This window comes from Corvus hawaiiensis, chromosome 3, assembly GCF_020740725.1.
Source record: "Corvus hawaiiensis isolate bCorHaw1 chromosome 3, bCorHaw1.pri.cur, whole genome shotgun sequence".
In the NCBI taxonomy this organism is placed as follows: Eukaryota; Metazoa; Chordata; class Aves; order Passeriformes; family Corvidae; genus Corvus; species Corvus hawaiiensis.
Genome location: NC_063215.1, coordinates 99,737,490 through 99,764,534, shown reverse-complemented (window position 1 = coordinate 99,764,534; position 27,045 = coordinate 99,737,490). Strand labels below are relative to the sequence as shown.

General features: G+C 43.6%; 1 long non-coding RNA gene across 1 annotated transcript; it reads left to right on the top strand.

The window, feature by feature from the left end:
- On the top strand, positions 1-26,624 carry LOC125323595. Its single transcript, XR_007202578.1, has 3 exons — positions 1-111; positions 22,445-22,665; positions 26,544-26,624. It is a non-coding gene; the product is annotated as an uncharacterized LOC125323595 (long non-coding RNA).
- Positions 26,625-27,045: the final 421 nt, after the last annotated feature.

Sequence of the window (27,045 nt, the reverse complement as noted above, 5' to 3'; positions counted from 1 at the left end):
CAACTGTACCTCAGTGGAGAGCCTGCAGTGAGGGGATCCATCGTGCTTAAGGGAGAGCAAAGGGAACATCTGTGAGTGCTTAATTCAAATGCTGAGGGTCCAGAAAACTTGGTAAGTGAGATTGTATTTCATATGATCTGGAAGTGTACCAAAGAGTAATGAAACTATGGAGGAAGCAAAAGATATGCTCTGTGTGGATACTTATCCTTTATGGCACCTGAATTTCCTGGGTAGCTCAGCTCATCATGAAATGTGAGCATCAGAAATGAGCTACACTCACATATGAATTCTGGCTTATGCTGTCATTGCCAAGTGTTATGTGGATGCTGAGGATGAGAAAAACCTACTTCCCATACACGGAAATATTCGCTATGATAGAAATGCTTTTGTGTTTTTCAAACATGATTAGCAATCCACCAGGGCTTTTTTCATTTTTGTGTCCATCTGGGGATAGCCACCTACATCCTTGTATTTTCATTATGTGAGGAAATAATAGTTTTCATATGTTGAGAGAATGAAAATGACCTCATAGGCCTTTTCTGACACATGTGGCAGATCATACCTTCTCCCTTGGTGACAGAGTGAGTCATTCTGGAGTAAACTTCACATTTTGTAATGGAATGAGCAGGGAATAGTTTTTTGAAACAGTCTGAAAATGAGCTCAAATTAAAAAAAAAAAAAAAAAAGAATTCAGCTGTTTTCATCATGGCTTGTTTCTGTTCCATGGCTGTTCCAGCAAATTCAGCTGGCAGCTCCTGGCCCCGCTCCCTGGCTGGTGCTTTACATCAGCCCTGCTCCTGCTGGAGCCTTGTGATTAAGCCCAGCCCTTAAGTCTGCATTCACCCCATGAAACTTCCCCTAAAAATTGCAGCCAAACAATGGGGGAACTGAACCAATCATGTGTGAACTGTGCCACAAACCTTCAGAAGTGCTTAAACACCCCAGACTTATGGATTCAGTCTGTTTATTTTACTGCCTTTTTTTTTTTTAATAGCTATGTTAAAAAAAGAAAAATCACAAAAATAGTGGTGAGACAAAACCAGTCATAAAAGTCATTGGCACTGATTTCAGCACTTGTGTCCATAGTCTCAGATTTTACACAAATGGGACAGGTATTTGCAGGAAGATCCTTGTGGTCATGTTTTCAAGCTCCTACTTGAAGCACGTGGACATAGTTAAATGTTCCAAAACACCTCCAATCCCTCACATCTTCACAGTGATGTTTGTAAAGGGTTTGGAGCCTGCTCTGCCTGCTTTTCAGAAAGCTCTAGAAAATAAATTTAGGTGCCTAAGTCTCAACTTCTCTTTATTTCCTGGACTTGCTTGGGTTGTAGAATCCTCTGGAAATCCTTAGCCACTAAGATGTCCAGTACACAGACTCCCAGTCTATCTGCCTGCTCTCTATTGGCACACATGACATGAAGGTCATCAAATAAAAAAAGAAAATACAGAGACTTTCACGAAGCTTTGCATATTGCAAGGCAAAAGGTTTTGATCAGTGGAGTCTAATGCCTCTTAACATGGGGCAGACTAGGTGCTATTATCTGTTTTGCTTTTGCTGGTTGATCTTGAGCAAATTACTTCCATGTAACTGGGCCGCCTCTTTCATTTCCTCCTCCTGTAAAAGAGGGATGCCGAGTGTTCTTTGTAGTGAGGCACTCAGACATCATAGGAGTCAAAGTTCTAAGGAAGTTTCTGGAGAAGAAAGGATGAAGAGCAGATTCAGTAAGGCTCAGATATGTGCATTTTATAAGTGTTTTGGGTGTTTTGTTTAGAAAAAACTTTTGTAAGTATTCAAGGAAAGAAAATCCCTCTAGAGTTTCAAAATAAAACACTTGGATTTTTTTGTTGGAAATGTCTTGGTTGGCAATATTCTTCAGTGCAACTCAAATATTAAAAATGCTTTTAAATGTCTGGAATGAAAACTTGTTTAATCTTAAGTATGGTTCTCTTAAACTTCTTCAACATCTTCTAAAACACAGCCAGACTTCTTCTACTTGGAGCTGAAATCCCCTTTTGTCAAATCTTTCATAAACTAAGAAAACTGCTATTACTGTGGCTGTGTGCATAAACTCACTGGAAATACACACTTGCTGTACAGAAACAGTATGAAGTTCACTGTAGAAATTAGCCACTTTGACTTATGTGGTCAACCCTGTATAAAATGTGTATAAAACTGAAATCAGACACTCCCCTCTGCATTCCTCATAAGATTGATCTATGCAGTTTACAGTTTAAGAGCTCAGGTGAACCTGAGAGAGTGGCTGCAATTGCGTCTCATTTCAAAGATGATGCTTTATTGTCAAAGATTAATGGCTGGGAATCTCTCATCACCTCTGTTTGTGGAGCTTTTGTGTCTCTCTCTCCAGGACTGAGCCCTGGACGCAATTGTTTTGGTGAGCCCTGAAATTCCCAAGCTGCTTTTCTTTTCTGCAGAGTGATGCTGTCATGATTTATGAAAAAAGCCAGCTCTTGGAGTTTGTTTTGCTTGGCTTGCAGACAAAGGACTCCAACCCCATTTTTGAGTAGAGAAAGTTTAGGTGGGAGGCTTTATGCTGTGCTTTTTGAGTGGAAAACTTCACAGCTAAATTGAGAATAATATTTTTCTGTCTAAACTGACCTTTATACTGATACATCCTCTGTCATTTTGGGCCCTTTTAAACTGTGTCTAACTTCTGCAGGTTTACAGTTCTCCTTTATCACTTGCAAGGGAGACAAAAGTCCTAAGGACCCGTTCAGAGATAGACACTTTTGTTCCTGTTTAAAATAAAATGGGACTGTGCTTTGGCCTGGCTTCCAGCACCACCTGTTCTGCTGCCATGTCTCCATGCTGTCCTTTCAGCATGGTCTCATCTGGGCATGCTGCATCCACCTGTTCTGGGTTTCCTGAGGGCACTCGGCAAATTTCTCCTCCTTGGCACCTCTGCCATATTTTGCTTGGCCCATTCCTTGGCTTTGGCAGAACTGGGACATTCAGCTGCTTGTCTGAGGGGAGGGAGTTGTGGGAAAAGTGAATTTGTGATGCCTGAAAGGGAAGATGCTTTGTGTAGTTTTGAGGAATAGACATTTTGAAAATAATGTAGTTCATAAAAAATAATGGAATTAGCAGTAACATAGTGGAAGGAATTCAAAAGAAAACTGCTAATAAGGCCTGAAGCAGATTTTTTTTTTTTTAATTCTCTTTCTCCCCAGTCTGACCTCTTGGTAATGGCACAAGTAACAAGTATTTCTCACCATACAGTGGCAGAGTGGCTCCAACTGTTCTGCCTTATAAACCCCACACATACCATGGGGGGATATCCCTCACTCTGTAACAAGGTAATCTTACCAGTAGGGTGGGTTTTTTTGCTTGTTTGTTTTTCAGTGATGATACTATTCAAAGACAAACTGATAGTTTGAGGCTTGCAATTTCTTTCAGCACTGGAATTGATGCAGAAGCTTGGCATCACTTTTGCTTTTTTTTCACATTAAGAAGGGTAATTAATTAGAAAAAAACTTTCCACAAAATAGTCCATCACAGAAAGTGGTGCTGGAAAAACTAAGTGGATGTCTACCATCTCCCATCAGGGCTGCAGGCTCTCAGCCCACCAGTTTCCCAGGCCAGAGACACCCATCTCCAGAGCTTTTGGCTGTGGAGCAGCAGGTCACAGATGACTTCAGGATTATGATTTATCCTATCTTGGAAATTTCAAAATGCTGGGCTTTTCTGTTTAGTGGCTATTTTAAACCAAAGTGAAAACAAATTTCAAGAACACATGAAACACGTGGAAAATGCTGGGTGGAGATCATGCCATCTCCAAGGTTAGTTTCTGCCTGTGTGACCCTGGGTCATAATTATAAATACTGCATGTCCTGTCCCCCCACTCCGAGTGGTGTGCTTCCAGCAGCAAATGGGAGGTGGATGAGGTGGATGTGGCATGAAGAATGCTGGGAATGCCCGAAGGTTCCAGGCTTTCTGGGGGTATTTTGGAATACACTGTAAGGAAAAAGATGATTGCTGATGTCACATCATCCGTCTTGCTGTTGGGGAAGCAGCCTTTGGAGTGAACTATCTTCTGGAAAATGCCCAGGAATTGTCTTTGAGCAGTCCCTCCAAAGCCAGCTGTCAGTTGAATGATGTGGAGGAAGAGTATCTGCTTCTCCAGCTTTATTCAGCAGTACCACAATACCCTCTTAACTGAGAGTGCACAGCCCCAGGCAGTGTGTTTCACCACTGCCCTGAGCCAGAGCTGTTCCACAGCTGAGCTGACAGTAGTGAGTCCCTTTGGAGCACTGGTGCAGTGGGGAAGTGAATCCCCCACTCTCTGGTGTGTTGGTTTGGTTCACAGAGCAGATCTCTGTGTGCAAACAAGAGTCTTACGGGAGGAAACCCCAGTGGAAGCTCTGCTCTGCACCTCCTGGCATGAACTTCCCCAGTCTCTGAAATCCAAGCCTTTGAAAACAATTTGTTAGCGTTAGCGTTTCGTGGTAAATCACATCCTATTATTTCGAGTTTAGAATCCACTGTGCTTTGTTACTCACACCAAAAGCACTTCCAGTGATGTTTTAAGAATGAGCAGAGGGAAGGGATGATGGCAGTCATGAGGGCTTAGCTGTAGAAAGTGTTTCCCGTTTTATCTGGTAGAAGTGGTTGGGGAATCCCAAGAAGCAAAAGGCATTCGTGCCCCACCGCGGATTAATGTCACGGGATTCAAGTGACCCTTTTCCTTTAGATTTGTTTGTAGATCCCGCTATCCATAATAGTAACTGTGCCTGCAGTTATATAACAGCTTTATAAACTCCATAAAGCACCACTGAAATAATTAATGTGTGGACCACTACCAGGCAATAATGCTTAATCAATTTGTCCATGTTTGGAAGCTTCCAAACAGTCTTTTCATTCTTATTTTCCCAACACAACTCACTTTTATGAAACCTGCTTTAGAGCCTCTGAATTTTAGGCCAGAACCAGAAAGAAATATATGAAGAACATCTGTCATCTGGATTGCATCTCAGCAGGCAGTTTGTCTCTGTAAGCTTAATCTGACCTGGGCTGCTCCAGCAGGCTAAAATGTTTTTCATAAAAGGATGTTAATCAACCTATCTCCATTTTCTAGATTAGAAGATGACTTATCCCATCCTTCTCCAGTGTATAGCTTAATTCTTTATCTGTTATAGCTGAACAGCTCTTATTTACATCAGCATAAATTGAGAATGATTCACATTAAGCTAATGTAGTTTCAATTACATGACAGTGGTTCAAAACAGGGAGGCTGAGATGTATTGGGGATTCACATAATGTTTTGAAATCACTTTAAGTTTGATTTCTTAAGGTTAGCAATATCCATCTCCTTTAGTAAAAGAGATAGTCCACCTTTTGGAGTAAATTTGTGTCTCCCTTTTCAACATGATTCTCTTGGCTATTGATCAAAACAGTTGAATGGTTCGTGTAAACACTTCAATGGGGCCAAATCTTTTCCCAGGGAATTTTTTCCTAACTGGTTCCTTTGGAATGGTGCATGTCTTCTGTGGATCACCAGTCTGAGCACTAATGTGTAGAAACATTTCCATACCTTCTGCTATTATATATGAGAAATTGTTTTTCTTGTTCTGGCCGTGTGAAAAAGTACACAACACTCTTGGTTTGCAGTGCTGTTCCTGAGTCCTGTCCCACTGCAGAGTTTGGCTTGCCTGCCTGTGCCTTGTCCATTTTTCTCCTCATACCTTCTAAGGAGTGCAGTATTTGGGGGGTGCATGCTTGGGTCCAGAAGACACTTGTGTGTGTATCTTTCCCAAACTTCCCTTTTCCTTCTCCTTGACTCCTGGTGGACCTGTGATCAGCTGAAGTAAAAACAACCAGCTGAATGGCTGCAAAATTCCCCAACTGCCAGTGATGACCCTCTTGTACCAGCCCCATTCCTGCTGCAGGGTATCTGTTTCCCCCCCAGCGGGATGAGGAGGCCAGGAGGGATGTGCAGAGCTGCACCCCATTAGCCAAGATGATGTGGAAAGCCTCTGGAGAATTTTCATGGCATGACTGGACAAAAAGCTCTGGGTGGCCTGCTCTAGTGCTGGTGGTAGTGTTGCTTCAGTTGTTGGGCTGGGCTAGAGTCCACCAAAATTCCCCTCCAACTGATGTTTCTATGAATTTATGACATTTGTTTTGTTGGAAAACCAAACAGACATTTAACTGAAGTTGCAAATAAATAAATAAAAAGTACAGAAGAGCTACAGTGCAAAGTAAAAGTAAAACAGAGCCATGCAGGAAAAAAGTGAGACGAGGGAATGTCCAGATGTTTTGCAATAAATTCTAATGATAGATTTAAGCAAAAAAGAAAATGACCAAAAACAGGCTTTTGAGCATCTTAAGGGAAGTAAGTTATTTATTGAAGTTATTGTTGAAGTTAATGGGACTCTACAGCAAGAAGATTGCAGGAGCATCTGTCAAAAGCTGCAGTGACAGATGTGGTAACAAAACAATAGCCAGAGAGGTGAAGGAGAAACAGAAACGTGTTACAGCTGGAGCAGATGGAGGAAGAAATGGGTAAAACACAATGAGATGTTGCAAAGCTTATTTTTTTATAGCTGTTCTTCAAAGGTGATGTCTCACCTTCAAAGACCCATATCTTTGAAGACAAATCCTTTTGGCCAAGGAGTCCTTGACACATTCCTGTACAAGTGACATACAGGGAGATGGCCATTGCTGTGCCCCTGCATGTACTCTGGAGACCAGCTCCAGGGAGGTGCCATCCTGCTCTGCATCGGAGAGCAGTGACCTGAAGGGCAGGCTGCAGCATCTAACACCCTGTGGGGCAATGCCTGTGGTCACTGGTTGTCTTCCAAGGACAGAAAGCACTTTCCTGAGAGCTATAGCCAGGAAGAATGGAGCAAATGTTTCGGGTAGGGGAGGGAGCAACAGTTTCGGGTAGGGGAGGGAGAGAGAGCGTGGCTCTTCCTCTTCCACTTGAGGGTAGAGGGTGGAGTAATTCAGGATGCATTCTTGGTGTTATTTTGGACACTGAGAAAGCCGGATTTCTCTTCTCTTCCTCTTCTATTTATTTACTCATTTTTGGTTGCCACATAGGAACCCCGGGGAGGGCAGGCTTCTTGCAGCCCAACCCTGGGAGCTGTTGAGTGAAAATTATGTAAATCCTGAGAACATTGTCTGTGTGACAGAAGCTGTTCAACAATGATCTTCCTCTGGTATGACAAGGATTCATTAAATGTAACTGCTTGTGGTCCAAGAAGGGCAAAACAACAGGTGGAGGCGCTTCAAAAAGCAGCTGGAATGTGGCAGCCGATGTCACCCGAGCCTCATTTGCTCCAATAACGAGAGGCACAGTGATACAAAACCAACATGGCATTTACAGTTATGGCATGATAAATGTTCTCCTGTGCTTAACAGCAGATCACATAGTTTTTATTCCTGTACATGTAGATTAAAATAATTTGATATGAGCCCTTGCTTTTGCTTGTCCCAGTAATGGCCAGGAAGTCTTTGTAATTTGGTCAAGTGCACGAGTGAAGCGGCTGTCGGACAAAGCCCCTGGGGTAGCTGTCATTTGCTCAGCTGCCCACTGTGATGAAGTGATTTGGTGTAGCTATGGACACAGCATGGCAGAACAGGAGCTCTGTGTGCCACAGGGAGCATGGAACTTTGTGGTTTCTTTCAGCGGTGAGACGATCTCCTCCTGGCCAGCTGGCAAGCGTAGGAAACCAGATGATGTTTGTGTCCTACAACAGCCATGGGCAGGTGCATCGCTTCCAGGAGATGGCGTTGATTAGTCCATTGGAAGAACAGCAAAATGAAAGTTATCCAAAAGCCTGGTGTCCAGGAGAAGGGAGCAATACCTGAGTAGCTGTTCTGTAATGTGACCTCCAAAGCAAATGCTTGGACCTGGCAGTATGTGCCATCTGTGGCCAAAGGGACCAGCAGCTTTCCTGAGATTATTTTGATGAGGAGTTGTCTTGGGGTGACTTCATGATGTGTATCCTCTATCGCTGCTCTGTGCCCAGAAATTAATTTTGTGCCTTTCTGTGCCTTTAAACTGAGCCTGAGAGGGGGGAGAGGAAAAAACCGAGCGAACTTTTGTGTTTGAGTTTGTGTCTAGCGAATTGTTCTGTGAAGAAACACTTGGAAAAGTAAATGATTTCAAAGGTGACACAGACTTTGGAAGGAAAAAACATTTGGCCTTCAAGGAGGAGCAAGAAATAACCCAGGGATGCTGATTATACCATTGTGACTTAAAATAAGTCAGTTTAATTCAGTGTCTGGCTGAGTCTTAAACCAGGCATACATTACATACTGACTGGTGAAAATTACCTCTTCTGGTGAAGGTACAAGGGGACACACTGTTTCAGAGCCCCAAAATGTTGGCATTTGCTTTTGTTCTGCTTGAACTTAAAATGGCAAGTGCCTTTGCAGTGGAGAAGAACAGTACAACAGAAATAAACCCCCCCCAGCACTGCCTGAGGAGTGCTGTAACAGCTGGCTGGAGAAGTAAGGCTTTCAGTCTCCTGTAGTTAAAAAAGCACTGTTTAAAAATAATTAATTCCCATGTCTGGAGCTAAAGTATCTGATTTGTCAGATTAATACACAAACTCTTCCAGTGCCAGTGGGTCCATTTACCCCAATATTTATTGCATCTAAGCTTTCAGGACACTGATCATAACCACAAATGGAATACAAGGGCAATAAGTCTGTGGTGTACTCAGAGCTGGGGAAAAAGCAAGCAAGCACGAAATATCTGTGGTTTGACACAGCAAAGGACAGTCTTTGCTTGGGGATATTCCAGTTGAGCATATTGATTTCTGAAACAATTAACACATGGTTCCTCATGATCCATTTACTCTTTCTACCAATATATGTTCAGGCAATGATAGTCCAAAATCAGGACTGCTCTGGCTTTTACTGTGGTGAAGATTTTAGAGGGAATAAAAATTATCATACCAATTTCAGACAGCATAGATAAATTATTAAGCATCCTATAAAAAGTGAATTTATCACTTTTAGAGTGAGAGGTGGAAAGAAAGGAAAATGTGTTGAGCTAAAGTGTAAAGGCGAGTTATGTCCAGTGAGCACAACTGGTATATGAAGCTAATTGTTCCACTGTTTTGAACAGACCCGAGTGAGAATATCAATTAGAAGAATTTTATCTTTGAAACGTAAAATTGTCTTCAGCATGGCCCAGGCTTGGAATCCCAAGAAAACAGGCCAATGAAAGATATAAAGTACAAGTTGGGGCGACATATAGTTGTGACTATGGAATCAATCCTCTATAATAGTATTGAAAAATGCATTTTATGTAAGTTAACAGTAATATTGTGTTTCATTGACCAGGCCTTATTGAAAATTCACTAAAGTAAATTGCGTTCTTTGTGTTAATGGGCCATCTTAAATGTTTTGTGTAGAATTATTTGAAGTTTATATGGTGAGAAGAACAAAGAAAAGAAATGTTGAGGTGTTAGTTCTGTTAAAGAGTGTCTATATTTTCAGGTTTCTCTAGCATACTGTGGTGCAAATAAAATTGCAGATGTGATTTAGACAGAAAAGGAGATCTGACATCTCAGTATGTCTCTGTACCCAGAAAACAACTTGTACAACCAATAGGTTGCACTCTTTGAAACTATATTTATAGTCACTTTTTCCTGTGGCATGGGAGAAAGCAGACTGTGAAGGTACAAGGTCATCCTCCTCCTGTTTCTTGTGTACATTGGCAGTCATCTTCCAGCACAGAGTTTTGAAGATTCAGCTGGGTCATGCCCTCCAAGCAAACTGGGATTCAGGCTCCTTTCCATCCTCAGCTTTGTTTTTCACTTAGGCAGTCGTTATTCCAATGGAGGAAGATAAACAGGAGCAAATCCCCTTATTTTCCATGGCGTTTTTCCTTTCACCAGCTATAGGCTGTGAGTAACTGAGTATATGAACCAAGAAAAGGAAGGGAGAGGGGTTAGGGAAGGAGGAGAAATAGCACAGTGACTCACCCTGTCCACTATCTGTCTGAAGATTTATATATTCCCTTCTTAAACATAGAAATGATTTCATTCAATTATTAACTCTCGCAATCTAAACACTGGGTACGAAGGGGGCTCCTGGATGCTGATTCAAAGTGATGGTTCTCTAAAGGAAAACTGGAGCAATCATGTATAATCTCTGCAATAAATCTTGACTAAAGCAGAAGATATGTATTTAGAAATGCTTTTATTCAGTGCCTGTCACTTCTGTGTCCGTTAAGCTGTCAGAAACACTAATGACAACCGATGGGTGCTCTTCCACAGAGATTGTCTTTTGGGCTCCAGATCCTACTCAAGTGATGGGTTCTAAAGGATAACAAGACTTTCCTTTAACCTGTGGAAGCTTTGTAACATCCACATAATCCAATGGGTATTTAATATTACATGTTTGGAGGCTGACACTGTGCCACCTGCTCCTGGTAGGTCATTTACTCACACAGACTACTTATGGTTTCAAGTGGTGTCTCACTCACCTGGGCAAAGGGGCAATAACCCATCTTGAAAACAGATAGAGGCACAACCCAAAGGTATTGAACACCAGGTTTTTGTGTGGAACTGTGGGATTAGCTCATCTTAGTGAGCTGATAAGCAGAAGCACGTACTTGTTGGATGGTTGCAGGGAAGCCACACTGGCAGAAGTTTCATTAGAGGTGTTGAAAATGCCACTGTGTCAGCAAGGTGATGTAACGAAATCAGCGAGACTTTGCTTTTCGTGGTTTCTGCTTCTCCACCATGAGAAGTTTTGATAAGAACAGTTTGAGGGCTGCATTGGAAGATTGAGGATGGGAAAAGGTGCCAGGAAAGACATTGTCAGGTTCTGAGTAAATTAATGCATCTGAGTGGCCCTAAATTGCCATGGGAAGAGTTTTGAAACTCCTGGAAATTTCCCTATTAATTTTAGGCTCTGAAAGCTAGGTGGGAGTCAGTGGTGGAAAATATTTTATTTCTATTGCAGAAAACAGATGATTGTCCATCTTGTAACTGTGATGGTGAAGGCAGATACTCATTTAGTGCTCTCCTTCCAGACTGATCAAGCTCTTGGTTGAAGGGATCCTTAGATACTGAAATCAGAAATCAAACAATGCATCCTTCGTTCAGAGGCGTTGAGGAAAAATATGGTTGCACTTTGAACAGTGTGTGTTACTGTGTTCCCTTTACTTTTTGCAGGCCAATGATCTGTGTTTTATCTTGGTTTTTAGGAATTATAAGCATTTGTTTCTTCTTGCTTGCAAAGCTTCACTGACACGTGCAACTTTTTCATTTTGTAGTGAACCTGTTTCATATTTCCAGGATCAACTTTCTCATTGATTTTCCGGAGGTAAAATGCCATGAAGAAGGAGAGGCACTAATAGCTCTGGTTCCCCTTAAACAAGAGCTTTGTGAGCTTCTACCATGCCACATTAATCCAGCCCCCTTTATCCATAATCTGCTTTAATTGCTTCACTCCTTTTCCTGGCTGCTTACCTGCCTCATATTCACTGACGTTTCTTTGCCATCAGGGACTGTGATTGAAAGTGGGAAAGCTGCTTGGCCATCGGACCCTATCAATCCAATTCCTTCCTGGGATGAGATGAGAGCTTAAAACCTGGAAGATGAAGTGGTGCAGCAGTTGTGGTCAACCTGCCGCTGACTCCTGGGTGATGGGGCTGCAAAGCAGAGACTTTGCTCTCTCCCTCTAAAGCTGTTCTCTTTAAAGGGGGTGAATCCTCCCTGGGAGACAAGGGAGAAGAAAGACAGTGAATGGGAATAGGTACAGGCAGAAGGGCAGAGGTCTCAGATGAATGCCCAGAACAAGCTGCAGCACACAAGGGTGCAGTCAGCCAAAGGGCTGAGCCAGGAGTGGAGGGAGGGGAGGCAAGGACACCATGCTCCAGAAGGAAGCCTTTAAATCTTTTGTTCCCCAAACTCAGGCAAAAAAAGTGAAAGAATGTTGGAGTTTATTTACCTTCTTAGTTATTTCGAGGGCAAGCCTAAATCCACTCTTGTCTGCAAAGGTAGCAGAATCTTTTTCTCAAAAGCCATCCTGAGTGAGTGAAAGAGAGAAGGGAGTGTGTTGGCATTCATACTAATACTTACTGAGATGCAGAGTTGTGTAGTGAGGCAATTCTGCATTGATTAGATTGCCCAGCAGTGCAAAGCATGTGAGCATTCCCTCACCTAACCAGTAGCATTGACTTACCAGGTATGTCTTGGACAGCAACTATAGAAAACCACTGTCATTTGCACTGCAACTGCCTGTTATAAAAGAGCATTCTTAGGCAGGGAGATGAAGCCAAAAGTAATCTGATCTTTTTGAGCATCTATTTTGGACAATTATTGCTGATTAAATTTATTAATAACCACTCAGGAGCATATAGCTTGCACTTCGGATTTACCTTCTGTGGGAAGGTAAGTCTGTATCTGAACTTGGAACAGAAAAACAAGAAATACATAAATTTGGGTACCATTTGTTTCTTAAGATTCACAAAGAGTTTGCAACAAACCATGGCAACACCGGTGCTATTTTTTTTAGCAAGGGAGGCTAAACAGTTTCAACTTGGAAGTTTCACAGCCAGCAGTCGATTTTTAGAACATATTGTGGTTGTACACAAGGAGGAGCTGAAGACAGGAAAAGTACTGACCCTGAAAAGGGTAACAGTGAACTGTGAATGATCAGTGTAGTCTGATTCATCTACAGCATTTATGTCTATCTATAGAAAGATCTAAGGACATCAAGTGCTACACTCACCCAATAATGCCAATTATTTGTTGACTAGATTTGTCATCATCATTACTAGGGATACATTAGAAAAGCAATGTCCCAGATGAGATCAGGGTTTCCTTATCAAGATGAAACGCATACCATTGGCCTGCCCAAGGTAAAATGGAACAGATTAACATATGTTTTGCAAAGTGCAATCATATTTTTCTACAGTCTTGGTAAAAATGCACTGTAAGTTCTTGCCTGCTGAGACAGGTTTGGATCAGCTCTAGCTATATGTACATACTGGTCACAATCAGATACGTGTGCATGTCCTTTGCAGAGAAATGAGAAATTGGATATCCCATACTCCAGACTGGCTTCTCTGACTGCTTAGGCAAGGTGAATATGGGGACTCTGATTACCTCATCCTCTTTGGAAAAAAGCTGACCCACAGAAAAATCACAGGGTTGTGCTGTTTGGAGCCCAGCCTCAGGCAGTCCTGCTTCTGCCATCTGGAACTGGCACCAGGGCTTCCAGCCTTGCCTCAGCCCCCAGAGCCTGGGTGGTACCCAGAGCTGCTCCCTGCACTCCTCTTCACCTTGCTGTAGCATCTGGGGCCAAAAAGGGGTTTCAACAATATTTTGAGGGTGGGTAGGGCCCGAGATATATGTTCCCATCTGTATTAGTTCTTTGCTGTGAGGTGATGAGGCACTGCCATGGGTTGCCCAGAGAAGCTGTGGATGCCCCATCCCTGGAAGTGTTCAAGGCCAGGTTGGATGGCGCTCTGAGGCACCTGATCTAGTGTAAGGCATCCTTGCACCTGGCAAGGGTTGGAACTGGATGATCTTTAAGATCCCTTCCAACTCAAGCCATTCTATGATTCTGTGATATGATCCTATGATTCTACGTAGAGCAACATTTTAAAATGAATTTGTGGAAAATGTTCACAGGTAAACTGATGAACTAAGGGCCCAAATTACCCTTCCCCTGCACAGTTGCAATTTCCAGTGCATGGAGGGGAGGATGTTAAGGACTTGAAGGCTGGTTTTATAAGAGGGGCAGGGCATTTCCAACCTGCCCTGGTTGAGCTCACACCTGGAGCTATGCCCCTCCCGATCACTTTTCTTCTGCTTGATGCAGAAATGTTGCCCTGAGGAAGGCAATGCATTTGTGTGGCACACTAAGGAAAGTGAAACTTGCTCCCTGTAGGCAATCCTTTGCTGTAAAGGCCGGGAGAACTTCTCTTAAATGTTTTTCCTATAAATGGTATACAGTCAGTTTCCACAGCAAAGGCATTGCTCACCTGGCAGAGCCATCCCTGATGTTACTGAGCATGAAGTTATTTTCTGTATGCATGTACTTGCTTAGCAGGTCCCCTTATTTATTATCTGCTCGGGTAAGCTAATCAAATCACAAGGACACCACTGCGAGAGCAGCATCGTCATCGAGTAGGTCATGTGTCCTTGGTCTTGCAACCAAATTCAAGTTAACAAGGAGCTCGGGCTGAGCTGTATATTCTGGCCCCTATGTGTGACTGGCTTAGCTGCCTGATAACCAAGCTGCTGCTTTCTGTGTGCTGCACATCTGCTCAAGGTGGTTGGGGCTGCAGACAGGACAGACAGACTTTCCAGGTCTGTTACAGCACTGACTGCCAGCCTAGGTGTCCCTGTGGAATCCTGCTCTTGTGCTTTCTTTTTATTAACCTCACAGTCTATGTGATCTTCTGAAGTAAAGACTGGGTCACTTGTTTGCTTGCTTGCTTTTTCTGTGGACAAGCAATACCTTTCTTCTCCCCCAAATCTGAGAACAAGCTGCTTCTCCTGGTCCCCCAAAACTTCTCTTGAACTCCCTCCTTTCAAACCAGAGGGAGAATGAACTGCCTCAGCATTTAGAAATAGTTTGAATGGGGATTTCATTTTGCCCCATTTAAGACATGGAAGAGTCCCTGAATGAGGATTGGAATGAGGCCTGTTTCTCCAGTGTGACTGAAGTTTAGGTCCAGAGTTTTGCCCCAGGATCTGGTCTGTCCCTCTAGGGTGACATCAGCCTGGTAAGTGCAGGCGTGCTTTTTTGTCCTGCAAAGGAAACAGGAATACCTTTGTATTGTAGGGCAAAGGACAGTGTGACGTTGCTCAGATGCCACTGATTTGCAGAGAAATCACACATTTGGTGCAGGGGAGCTGGTGTAACTTGTCCGTCTCACACACATGAACCCAGGTGGCTGAGATGAAGCCTATGAAGATGTAGACAGTAAAAGGTTTGTTAAAGTATCACATGGCAAGTGTGTATTATGTGTTTGGCTGTTCTGCTGGTGAGGGAGCCAGCAGATGAAGTCCTGAGGGATCAGTTACTGTGTGTGTAACCCTTCTGCCAAGGCATGACTGGCAGCAACAGCAGCCCCAGTCAAGTTTCACCCCGTTTGAAGACCCTGAGCTCAGTGGTCTGTTTTTCCTGGCAGAAACAATTGCCTGAAGAAGCAGAATTTTGTCAAGGCGAGGGAAACAGGAGAGTGTCCAAATAAATCACACCTTGTTCCTTTTTCCTAAAGAATGTCTAAATTAAAAAACTTGAAACAAAGTTTCCTTAAAAATCTAAAGAAAGATTTTCCTAAAAGCCTGGAACAAGGCCCCCCTCATTCTCCTTCCCCTGTCTCCTCCAGGTTTTCTATTACTGCTGTACCCTTAATCTGGAGGTATCTGGGAGACTTATTCCCCGCTATGTAGCACCTGGAGCCGTAGTTTAGTGTTGGGCTTGGCAGTGCTGGGTTAACAGTGATTCCAGGGTCTTAAAGATGCTCTCCAATCTAAATAATTCTATAGTGAGGCAGCCTTTGCCCTGTGGAGAAAGAAATTGCAAACTTTCTGTAGCAGGAGGCAGATGCAGAGGCCCCTAAGCAGAAAGATGCACAGAACGGTACCAGAAACAAACCCAAAGACCTTGACTTCCAGGAAGAAGGCTTTGCTAGGTTTTGGTCCTTGCCTTCCAGGAAGAAGACTTTGCTAGGTTTTGGTCTGGGGTGTGCTTGAAGGAGAGAGAGAAGAGTAAGAACAGACACATCAGGAAAAGTAGCAGAAACAGCTATGAAACACTGATGCCAAGAAACAGAGAAACCCCCTAAAAGTAGCTTTTGGCAACAGATTCCCTCTGGTGCACAGGGAAGTAGGGCACTGCATACTGTCCCCAACTTCTTCAAAGGTTTTACTCCTTTCAGTTTCTCTTCATCCGTGGGGTGACTTGAGTGTTTGCATACAGCTGGTTAATGTGTTCTGATGTTCAAAACAGTCCCAGAGGGACTGAAGTGAGTAGGGAATGAGATTTTGGGAATCAGAGGGAGGCTGTTGGGGCTCAGCTGAGCTAAGCTAATTCTGAAGGGAAAGGATAGTTGGGTATTGAGGGGAGAAAGGCACAGGGGCTGGGAAGAAACAGGAAGATGGAAGACTGTGAGTAGAGGGCATGGGTCTGGCTTCTGGGGGCTTGTCCCATCCCAGGAACAAGCACAACTGGCTCTACCAGCTCCACTGGTGGGGCAGGCTCGGCTTCAGCAGCAGGTGTGGAGTCAGGCCCTGGTTTCTCTTCTATCTGGGGCACTGCTCGTTTGGGGGTTTTAGAGACAAACAGTTCTTTAATCCATACATTCTGTTGCTGTACTTTTTCATCCTTCAGAGGTTAGGAGAAACATAGTCTGGGAAGAGAGCACACCTAAAATCAGCCCTGTGCGTGACCGTGCTGCGCGAGCTGCCCGCATCAGGTACTCACTCGGTGATACCTCCTGCCTGCATGAGATAAAGTTTGGTGGCAGTGCTGTGGCTGGGTCAGGGATGTAACCCTGCAGGCATTTAACATCCTGGAAGCTTGATTAATGCTGAAGGGAACACTGAGGTGCTTTAGCTCACTGCCATTTTCACTTCTCATGCATCAAATGTGTGGAAGCATGCCGTGAATGCACAAAGAGGAATATTTAATAGCGATGATGTAATATCGAGGCGCTGGCTCGGTGGCTCTCTGGCATTATTCAACACATCTTTCTCAGCAGAATGATGGTAGTGAAATGAGATTTCATTAAAAGAGAGCAGCTCAGTGTATTGTTAAACATTCAGAGCAACGTCTCCATTTCCTTTCTAATGCTGTGGTGCTGAAAACACATCCCATCTCAAAAGCAAATGTTTAACTACAAATGTAATTTGTGAGAAAATAATTCTTTTTTCTTCTTTTTTTTTTGCCTTTGAAATCTGCTGAAAGCATGCATATTAGCAGAGCAGCCTTTCTTTCAGGGTTTTAATTTTCTTTTTCTTTCAAGGGAGCTGCATAAGAAAGTTGTTCGAGTGATTTCTCCCCAGCTATTCTGTTGAGTGATTCTTAATTACCCTCAGCGTTTGAAAGGTGAATGGTACTCTTACATAATCAACATTAATAATTCAGCTTAGTCCAAGAAAGCTTATTGCAGCTAGTTCTTTGATGCCAGAAAACCTCTACTAAAGCATTCTTTCTCAATTTTAATTCATAAGCTCCTAATAAAGCCAGTCCAGCTAAAGTATTTTAACCTGACTCCTACACTTAAAAATGCAGCCGAAATTATTTCAGAGGGCTGTGGCAAATAGGTATTGTAAATTTTAGTAGAAATGTAGTTTTTCACTCTGTTTCTGAATCTCAGGATTGTTGTCCTTGGAAGAACAGAAATAATATGTATGGAAACACACTTTTCCTTCCTCTCTTTCTGTGTGCCTTTCTTCTTTCCTAGCTGTCCTCTCTGGTGGAAATGCTGCCTATGATGTGATCGGCATAAACAGAGATGAACAGGGAGGGTGCTCCTTATACCAGGAGCATGAAAGGTCATGCAGGATTTCTAGAGTAACTTCCCATCACACTGAGCCATCACAACCCACTATTACAGAGTCAGCACAGTTACTGAGAGATAATGCACTTGTATTCTTTTATTAAGGTAATGATGGAAGGAACGCACTGACTGTCTGGTCCTATCAAAATTGCAATGTAAAGAAACTCCAGGGGAACAGAAATATTCTTCTAGCCTCCACCATTCTATGATAGACAAGACTCTCCACAGGAATAAGTTTTATCAGGTCTGATGGTGCCATGCCATCAGAAGTGTTGATGTCAGCATGGCCCATGAAACCTAGTATGAACAGGGAACCTCTGGAAACACTTATTTCTTTGACACTACTGTGCTTTTTAAGAGCAGCTACTGGAGGGGGATGAATGGATTGCTGTCAATGATCTGCCCAAGTTCTCATGTGTTAATTTACTTCCTTCTACACTAACTCATTTCAGAGGGGTGAAGGTGCATATTTGTCTTCTGGTGATGCAGTGGGAAGAAGTTGGAGGTACAAAAGGAGGTTGGCAAGCTGGAGTCTTTAAACGCTCAGCTGCCCATTTCCTGCAGGGACCATAAGCCATGGATACCTGTTGAGATTCTCACTGGCTAGAGAAAGAAAAATAGCTTCCTTTTTCCATTCAATCCTTTATAATTATTACTGAGATTTTCAAAAGTTGGGAGAGTCAAGGGAGATATTTGCTGTTTGAGCGCCTGCAAAAATAGTCACTCCAGCATATACAACAACAACAAAAACATTGGGAACATTTCTGAAAGGAAAACATAAGAGTTGCCTCTGCCTGAAATGCCTAATCCTGCAAATGTGTTTTGTGGGAGTACCGTCATTCCTTAGAAGTATCATAAAGTTCAGCTGTTGGAAGCATTTTTTCCTTACCTGTGGAAGACGATAGTCCTGGTGAACATTTCTTCATCCTTTCCATTTCAGGACTCTAAATAACATATTGACCCATGGTGGTTGAGAGAACTCATTTCTATAGGCAGAAACACCCTTTTTGCATTCCTCAGTTTTTCCAGCTTTCAGACTGGCATAGTATTTGCAAAACTTGTAGATACATTGGAAGGATCACTGACTTGTAAAGTGCTGTGATACATCAGGCTGTGAGATGCTGCAGAAGAAGAAAATACTTTGATTTTTCTTTTTCACTCCTGTAATATGCCCATAGGTGTTCTTGCTTCAGTGTTATCTTGATTCTGGGAGTCTGTCACTGCTTAAAAAAAGATAGTGTTTTTTCAGCCTTGATCATTTACCTGCCTTCAAAAATTTGTGATTTCATGTCTTGGGTTTGAAAAACATTTGGCTGGCATTGAGGAAATGTTGGTTTTGTCCCAGTAAGGGGAAATAATCCATGAAAATGATCATTGTCGATAATGCAGAGCAGAAGTAGCATGCAGAATGCTAGTGAGGACAGCAGACAGTTGGCACTTGAGTTTCCAGCTGAAGTAAACCCACATGGCTTGGCACAGACCAGGTGCTTCTAGAATCCATGGTGGCTCAACCTCCACAGCCCAGTTAACACCACGTGTTCAGAGTTCCCGTCTCCTCCCTGCGCTGTGTTCTCTACTGCTGTGTTTAACTCTGCCAGGTTTTGAAGTGGATCGTTTGCCAGCTGAGCCATTTACTTCAGCCACCTGGAAATGGCTGTTTGTGTTGTCCTCAGTGAGGTGGAAACCACCTGAGAGAAGGCTGGAGTTCACTGGTGGCTCCACTGCTCTCCCTGCCCCAGGAGGGAGTTTCTGACATAGCCAGTGTGGATGGTCTTGTACAGCGTTCCATCGTGGATGACCAAAGTACTTTTTTTTCTTTTTACTGCAACATTTGTTATGAAGTTTTTGAGAGTTCATTAGCTGTGTTGTAGCAGTCTAGGTATTAAATATTACAGTGATTTTTTGGCTTTTAAAAGAGTCTAGAAAAATGTTTATTATAGGCTATTTAATGGTGTTCAATTCATGTTCATCTATTCAGCATTATGCTTCATTAGCTGTGGGCTTGTTGGATGACGACATGTAATCAATCAATCATGTACCATTTGTGGTTATTCTGCTCATAAAGCCAGATTTATTTGTTTTGGTTTCCAGACTGGAATGCATTTTTCTTGTGCTTTTGCAGTGCTGAGCCATAGATAAGACCAGTTGTTAGTCTCTGAGAGATCTGTCTGCTCAGGAAACTGTGCGAAGCAAACAAACTGCCTCCTTAATTAAAAGGCTGAATTATTGGCTGCTCCTGGTTTGAATGAGTACATGTCATCTTTCTGTCAAATTAATACATTATTACTCACATGAGAAGTCTGATTATTTTCGGTGGGAATTCCTAGTTAGTGCTGTGTGGGAAGACCCAGCAGAAAACCCTGTGGCTGTTACTGGTTATCTTTGCAAAGTAGTCTTCATGGAGGCCCCGTGGTCTTCAGGAAAGGATGAAGTGCCATTTGGAGCTCTGGCAATGGTACTGGGGAAGCCTTGGGAGTCCCACATCCACTGTACATTTGGAGGGATAGCGCTGTAAGCCCTTTTTAAAAGATGAAACATTAGTCATTCCTTATGGCTACATCTTGTGAATAATTTATAAATGTTATGGGTATTGGGAAAAAAATGTGCAGCATAGATTTCCAGAGAAAAGAGGGAGGAAACGTAAGGTCACATAGAGAAAAGATGTAAGTTAGGAAAATTGCCATTACCCCAAGAAATCCCTCCGACCAGTAAAATACAAAAGTTTTTTACCCACTCCTTCCCACTGTAAATTTATTTCTCTGAGCACACAACATTTTTGAGGGTTGGAAAATCTGAGTCTGGATCAGGGAGGAAGCAGTTGGAGTTCCCTGCAACAGGCAAAACCAAAGGTAATTGTTAGCTCTGCATGAGCATGAGCTAATCCAGAGCCCGTGCTTCATTCCAGTTCTTACTGGCCAAGAGCAGCTGTGAATAGACAGAAAATGATACAGTGCTGCAGCCAGGGCTCTGGCTACATGGGCAGTTCATCATCAGCTCAGAGAGAGCTGCTCTTCTTCTTCTGCCATGGAGCTGCATTCTTAGCGCTGCTCTTTGCAATCTTGTGACTTTCTCTTTGTGCTGAATAACAGTTAATTATTTTGTGAAATCCACGTGGAGATGCGTAGAGTCCTCACTGCTCTAGAGTCATATGATGTTGAGCAAAAAGCCAACAATTTTGCTGCTGGAAAATGTGAAATACAGCATTATTATCTGAAGCAAATAGCCCCACCGGTTTTCTATTTGTGTACATGTACACATGACCTCTTTTGACTTTGAAGTGTAGTTGAAAAGAGAAATCCATTTGCTATTATTTGAATTTCAGTCATGCCTATATAGAGAGAGGAGTCCCTTTGGGATAAACCTGGTAGCAGTCACTACCTCAAAAGTAAAATTGAAGTAATGGTCGAGTTGAGTGGGGACAACTGGGGAGACAGAGTTGCTCAAGGTCATAGGAAAGAGGTAAGATAAGCAAGGTGTGCTGAGTTATGCCGGGTAGGAGAGCTGCTAGGCCATCTGCCTCTTGAAGGCATGGTTCACCTCTTCTGCAGCCAATCCATGGGATCTCTTAGACTGTGAAGATCAGCTTCTGCTCCAAATCAGGTGGCAGGGACTCGAGCCGGGGTCTCACACATATCAGGGCAGTGTTTGGTGCAGCAGTCTTGGGACACACTGGGTAGTATCCAGTTTGGCCATGCTTCAGCCCTGTGGTGCATTCATACCACGCTGGTCAGCATGACATGGGAATATTTCAAATATGTGAGGAGAAAGGGGAACAACACATGGGGACATGACGCGGGAGGTTGCTTTCCACTTTGATTCAGCATCCCTGGTTTCTTTCATTTTAACTCTGGTATGGTATTTACACCTCTGGGTGGGTGGAAATGGCAGCTTCATGTCTTAATCAGCAGCTTAAGCCTGCTGGTTTTGAAAAGTTGTTGGTGTGCACAGTGATAGACAGGTGTAGAGTCATCCTAGCAGTCATCCATTGGCTGTCTGGAGAAGAGAAATGCTCCATTTTACCCATAGTTGTGCTAGTTTACAGAGAAACTCTGTGGTTCAAAGAGTAACCATTGCTCCATCTGAACAAAAAACTGGCAAATGTCTCCAGCAGCAGCATGGGCATGGTGAGGAGACTAGAAGATAGAAGATTTAGGATGTAAACATACCTGTGTATCACACAGATACACACTGACCCACCATTTCCCCCAATATTTGACCAACTCCATTGATGGGAGCTGACCACGAGTGAACGGGACAAAGTTTTTGACTCTCCCCGTGCGTGTTTTGCTCAGCTCCACTGGAAAAGCTTCTAAGAGCTATTTGCTCCTAATCATTCTCAAGCAACGAATGAATGGGAAAGAATCTTACTAGAATGATTTAGTGTTCGTCACACATAATAAATGAATGGAGTTATTCACTGGCAGTCACACATCTCTGGCTAATCCTCTTGAAGGTCACTCGTACCAGTCACCAGCCTCTCGTCACAGCTACTGCAGTAGAGAGCAATGTATTGAGGATTGGGAGCTATTTAAAAACGTGGGATCATGTCTGTCCACCAGTTTGGATTTGTTCTTCACCCTGATTCCTACACCTCACATCATCAAGGACTAGCAAAGAGAAGACCAGAAACAGATGAAAATGCAGTAACACTGTTTGAATTATTAAATCCTCCCAGCCTAAAAGGAAAGAGCTGTCAGTGTTAATCGTTCTCTAGGGAAGTCAAAGCAGAACAGTTTGTTCTGGGATGTCCTCTCATGCCCAGATATTACACTAACCAGTTTGCAGGGCATCTGCAACAGCTTCCTCTTGGTGCAAAACCACTGACTGGAGGAGAACTGGATTGCAACATATTATTAGCATTTTTATTATGTGCTACTTCAAGTTCTTCAAAAAATCCCCTGATTTAAATTTTGCTTTGTAATTTCCTTCCTCAGTTCCTGAGTCAGACAACACCAGAGGATAACAGCAATGTGACCTCACCAACAAGAAACATCAAGGAAATGAGGCTATTGTAACGATCTGGAAGGTGTACGTGGGCACTACTCACTCCCTGGGACTAAGAGACCTTAATTGTGTTACCACCCACCTCTCACAGCTACAGCACTCTTCTGGTGACTGTTCCCTGCCTGAGTGGGTCGGAGCACCACAGGAAGTGGTAATGTAAATGGATCATTTGCAGTGTACTAAAATTATACTTTGTGTTTCAGCCTGAGGGAACCCCAACTGTATTACCCGCCCAAGGGCATATTGCCTGCCAAGGTGTGGCTGAGATCTGCAGGCACAAGGCTGAGAGCTGTGGATAGTGACACGAGTAACACGTTGTCCCAGTTTGACAAGGATTTTCCCTGCCAAGGGGTCTGTGAGTTGTTTGATGTAGACAGGTACGGAACTGCTAGAAAAGGCCATATTTCTTTATTTCTTTCCCATTTCCCATAGGTGTGAGGTGATCAGAGCACCTGAAAGGCAGAAAGTGATTAGAGACAAACTTTCTTTCTTTCTTTCTTTCTTTCTTTCTTTCTTTCTTTCTTTCTTTCTTTCTTTCTTTCTTTCTTTCTTTCTTTCTTTCTTTCTTTCTTTCTTTCTTTCTTTCTTTCTTTCTTTCTTTCTTTCTTTCTTCCTTCCTTCCTTCCTTCCTTCCTTCCTTCCTTCCTTCCTTCCTTCCTTCCTTCCTTCCTTCCGAATTCCTTCCGAATTCCTTCCGAATTCCTTCCGAATTCCTTCCGAATTCCTTCCGAATTCCTTCCTTCCTTCCGAATTCCTTCCTTCCTTCCTTCCGAATTCCTTCCTTCCTTCCTTCCGAATTCTTTCCTTCCTTCCTTCCTTCCTTCCTTCCTTCCTTCCTTCCTTCCTTCCGAATTCCTTCCTTCCTTCCGAATTCCTTCCTTCCGAATTCCTTCCGAATTCCTTCCTTCCTTCCTTCCTTCCTTCCTTCCTTCCTTCCTTCCTTCCTTCCTTCCTTCCTTCCTTCCTTCCGAATTCCTTCCTTCCTTCCTTCCTTCCTTCCGAATTCCTTCCGAATTCCTTCCGAATTCCTTCCTTCCTTCCTTCCTTCCTTCCTTCCTTCCTTCCTTCCTTCCTTCCTTCCTTCCTTCCTTCCTTCCTTCCGAATTCCTTCCTTCCTTCCTTCCTTCCTTCCGAATTCCTTCCGAATTCCTTCCTTCCTTCCTTCCTTCCTTCCTTCCTTCCTTCCTTCCTTCCTTCCTTCCGAATTCCTTCCGAATTCCTTCCTTCCTTCCGAATTCCTTCCTTCCGAATTCCTTCCTTCCGAATTCCTTCCGAATTCCTTCCGAATTCCTTCCTTCCGAATTCCTTCCTTCCTTCCTTCCGAATTCCTTCCTTCCTTCCTTCCTTCCTTCCTTCCTTCCTTCCTTCCTTCCTTCCTTCCTTCCTTCCTTCCTTCCTTCCTTCCGAATTCCTTCCTTCCTTCCTTCCTTCCTTCCTTCCTTCCTTCCTTCCTTCCTTCCTTCCGAATTCCTTCCTTCCGAATTCCTTCCTTCCTTCCTTCCTTCCTTCCTTCCTTCCTTCCTTCCTTCCTTCCTTCCTTCCGAATTCCTTCCTTCCTTCCTTCCGAATTCCTTCCTTCCTTCCTTCCGAATTCCTTCCTTCCTTCCTTCCTTCCTTCCTTCCTTCCTTCCTTCCTTCCTTCCTTCCTTCCTTCCTTCCTTCCTTCCTTCCGAATTCCTTCCTTCCGAATTCCTTCCTTCCTTCCTTCCTTCCTTCCTTCCTTCCTTCCTTCCTTCCTTCCTTCCGAATTCCTTCCTTCCGAATTCCTTCCTTCCGAATTCCTTCCTTCCTTCCTTCCTTCCGAATTCCTTCCTTCCGAATTCCTTCCTTCCTTCCGAATTCCTTCCGAATTCCTTCCTTCCTTCCTTCCGAATTCCTTCCTTCCTTCCTTCCTTCCTTCCTTCCTTCCTTCCTTCCTTCCTTCCTTCCTTCCTTCCGAATTCCTTCCGAATTCCTTCCGAATTCCTTCCTTCCTTCCTTCCGAATTCCTTCCTTCCTTCCTTCCTTCCAAATTCCTTCCTTCCTTCCTTCCGAATTCCTTCCTTCCTTCCTTCCTTCCTTCCTTCCTTCCTTCCTTCCTTCCGAATTCCTTCCTTCCTTCCTTCCTTCCTTCCTTCCTTCCGAATTCCTTCCTTCCTTCCTTCCGAATTCCTTCCTTCCTTCCTTCCGAATTCCTTCCTTCCTTCCTTCCTTCCGAATTCCTTCCGAATTCCTTCCTTCCGAATTCCTTCCGAATTCCTTCCGAATTCCTTCCGAATTCCTTCCGAATTCCTTCCTTCCTTCCGAATTCCTTCCGAATTCCTTCCGAATTCCTTCCGAATTCCTTCCGAATTCCTTCCTTCCTTCCGAATTCCTTCCTTCCGAATTCCTTCCTTCCGAATTCCTTCCTTCCTTCCTTCCTTCCGAATTCCTTCCTTCCTTCCTTCCGAATTCCTTCCTTCCGAATTCCTTCCTTCCGAATTCCTTCCTTCCGAATTCCTTCCGAATTCCTTCCTTCCGAATTCCTTCCGAATTCCTTCCTTCCGAATTCCTTCCTTCCGAATTCCTTCCTTCCTTCCTTCCTTCCTTCCTTCCTTCCTTCCTTCCGAATTCCTTCCGAATTCCTTCCGAATTCCTTCCTTCCTTCCTTCCTTCCTTCCGAATTCCTTCCTTCCTTCCTTCCTTCCTTCCTTCCTTCCTTCCTTCCTTCCTTCCTTCCGAATTCCTTCCTTCCTTCCTTCCGAATTCCTTCCGAATTCCTTCCAAATTCCTTCCTTCCGAATTCCTTCCTTCCGAATTCCTTCCTTCCTTCCGAATTCCTTCCTTCCTTCCGAATTCCTTCCTTCCGAATTCCTTCCTTCCTTCCTTCCGAATTCCTTCCTTCCGAATTCCTTCCTTCCGAATTCCTTCCTTCCTTCCTTCCTTCCTTCCTTCCTTCCTTCCTTCCTTCCTTCCTTCCTTCCGAATTCCTTCCTTCCTTCCGAATTCCTTCCTTCCTTCCTTCCTTCCTTCCTTCCTTCTGAATTCCTTCCGAATTCCTTCCGAATTCCTTCCGAATTCCTTCCGAATTCCTTCCTTCCTTCCTTCCTTCCTTCCTTCCTTCCTTCCTTCCTTCCGAATTCCTTCCGAATTCCTTCCTTCCTTCCTTCCGAATTCCTTCCTTCCTTCCTTCCTTCCTTCCTTCCGAATTCCTTCCTTTCTCCCTTCCTCTCTTCCTCTCTTCCTCTCTTCCTCTCTCCCTTCCTTCCTCCCTCCCTCCCTCCCTCTCTTTCTCCCTCTCCTCCCCTCCCATCCCCTCTTCCCTTTCTTTTCCTTTCCTCTTTCCTTTCCCCTGAATTTTCAAATTTTCCTGAACTTTCCTTTCTCTTCTTTCTGCCTCCCTGAAGTGAATAACTTTAGATAATCATTCATTTTTGGTTCACTGCTCCTGGGTGTTGTCTTTGGTGTCCCTGCAAAGCCAGTCTTGAGGGACTGGCTTCCTGCCGTGGTCAGGGCTTGGTCTTTTGCCTTCTCCCAACAGCTGGGCCAGGTATCAATCCCATTATTCTAAAAAGATGCAGACCTTAATTAAAGATACTGAATATTCCTGTATGACAGCAGGCCACTGTTTAGATACATGGACAAGGAGAACTGAGTAAATGGTGCCTATTTACAGCACAGAGGGCCTTAGTCTTCACTGACAGTTCTCCTGTTGTCTGTGGAGCCACAAGCCTGCTCAAAGGGGTGAACCTGAGGCCCTGGAACCCCATGAATCACTGTGCTTATCCAGTTCTTTTCACTCTGGATTCACTCTGGAGCAAATCCAGATGAGTGCAAACTGCTGTTATCTATTCCAGGAGCCTTGATACACTTACATTCTGTGCTTCAGAGAGTAAATACAGGGGTGTTGGCTCATGTATCTTAGTAAGGATTGAGTGTGTCTGCCTTGAGAGGAATGAAAAATGTACAGGCAAGAAATATCATTCTTGCAGAGGCTATGCTTAATCCACTAAATGACTCCCTTCTGTGGGTTAAAGTCAGCTCCCATGTATCTCCCCTCCTTTTTCCCAGCTATCTTGTGGAGATTTCAAGCATGGGCCACACCATGGGGGTTCCTGATTTGCCTGCCTCCTGTCTTGTCTCTGGGAGTGTGTTTGTGTCATGAGTGCCATACTGGTGAGTCCAAAATGCAGGAAAATTTCAAAGGGCCCATGTTGCTGCTCTGCAAGATTTATTTTTGGCAGGCTGTTAATAAATAAAAGGACAGTGAAAATACAGGTCACAGAATACAGCATTATCCACTCCTGTTCTTCTCTGCTGGGCTCAGTGGAGTGATGCTAATCTGGCCTCTTTCTCCTTCCTCTTCAGCCTTCCATCTCAAAACCAGTTTTGCTCACATTCAGGTTGTAGGGACGTGGGAGTTCAATTTGCTCAGTTGGCAGCTCTGAAACCTGACAAGCCCTTCAGAACTAGAACCAAAACCCTCTTCTCTGTTTCCTCCCACAGATTCCTGTTTTCAGCTGTGGGGAACAACCCCTTGTGCATTTTAATTTTTTTTTCTCACAAAAAAGAC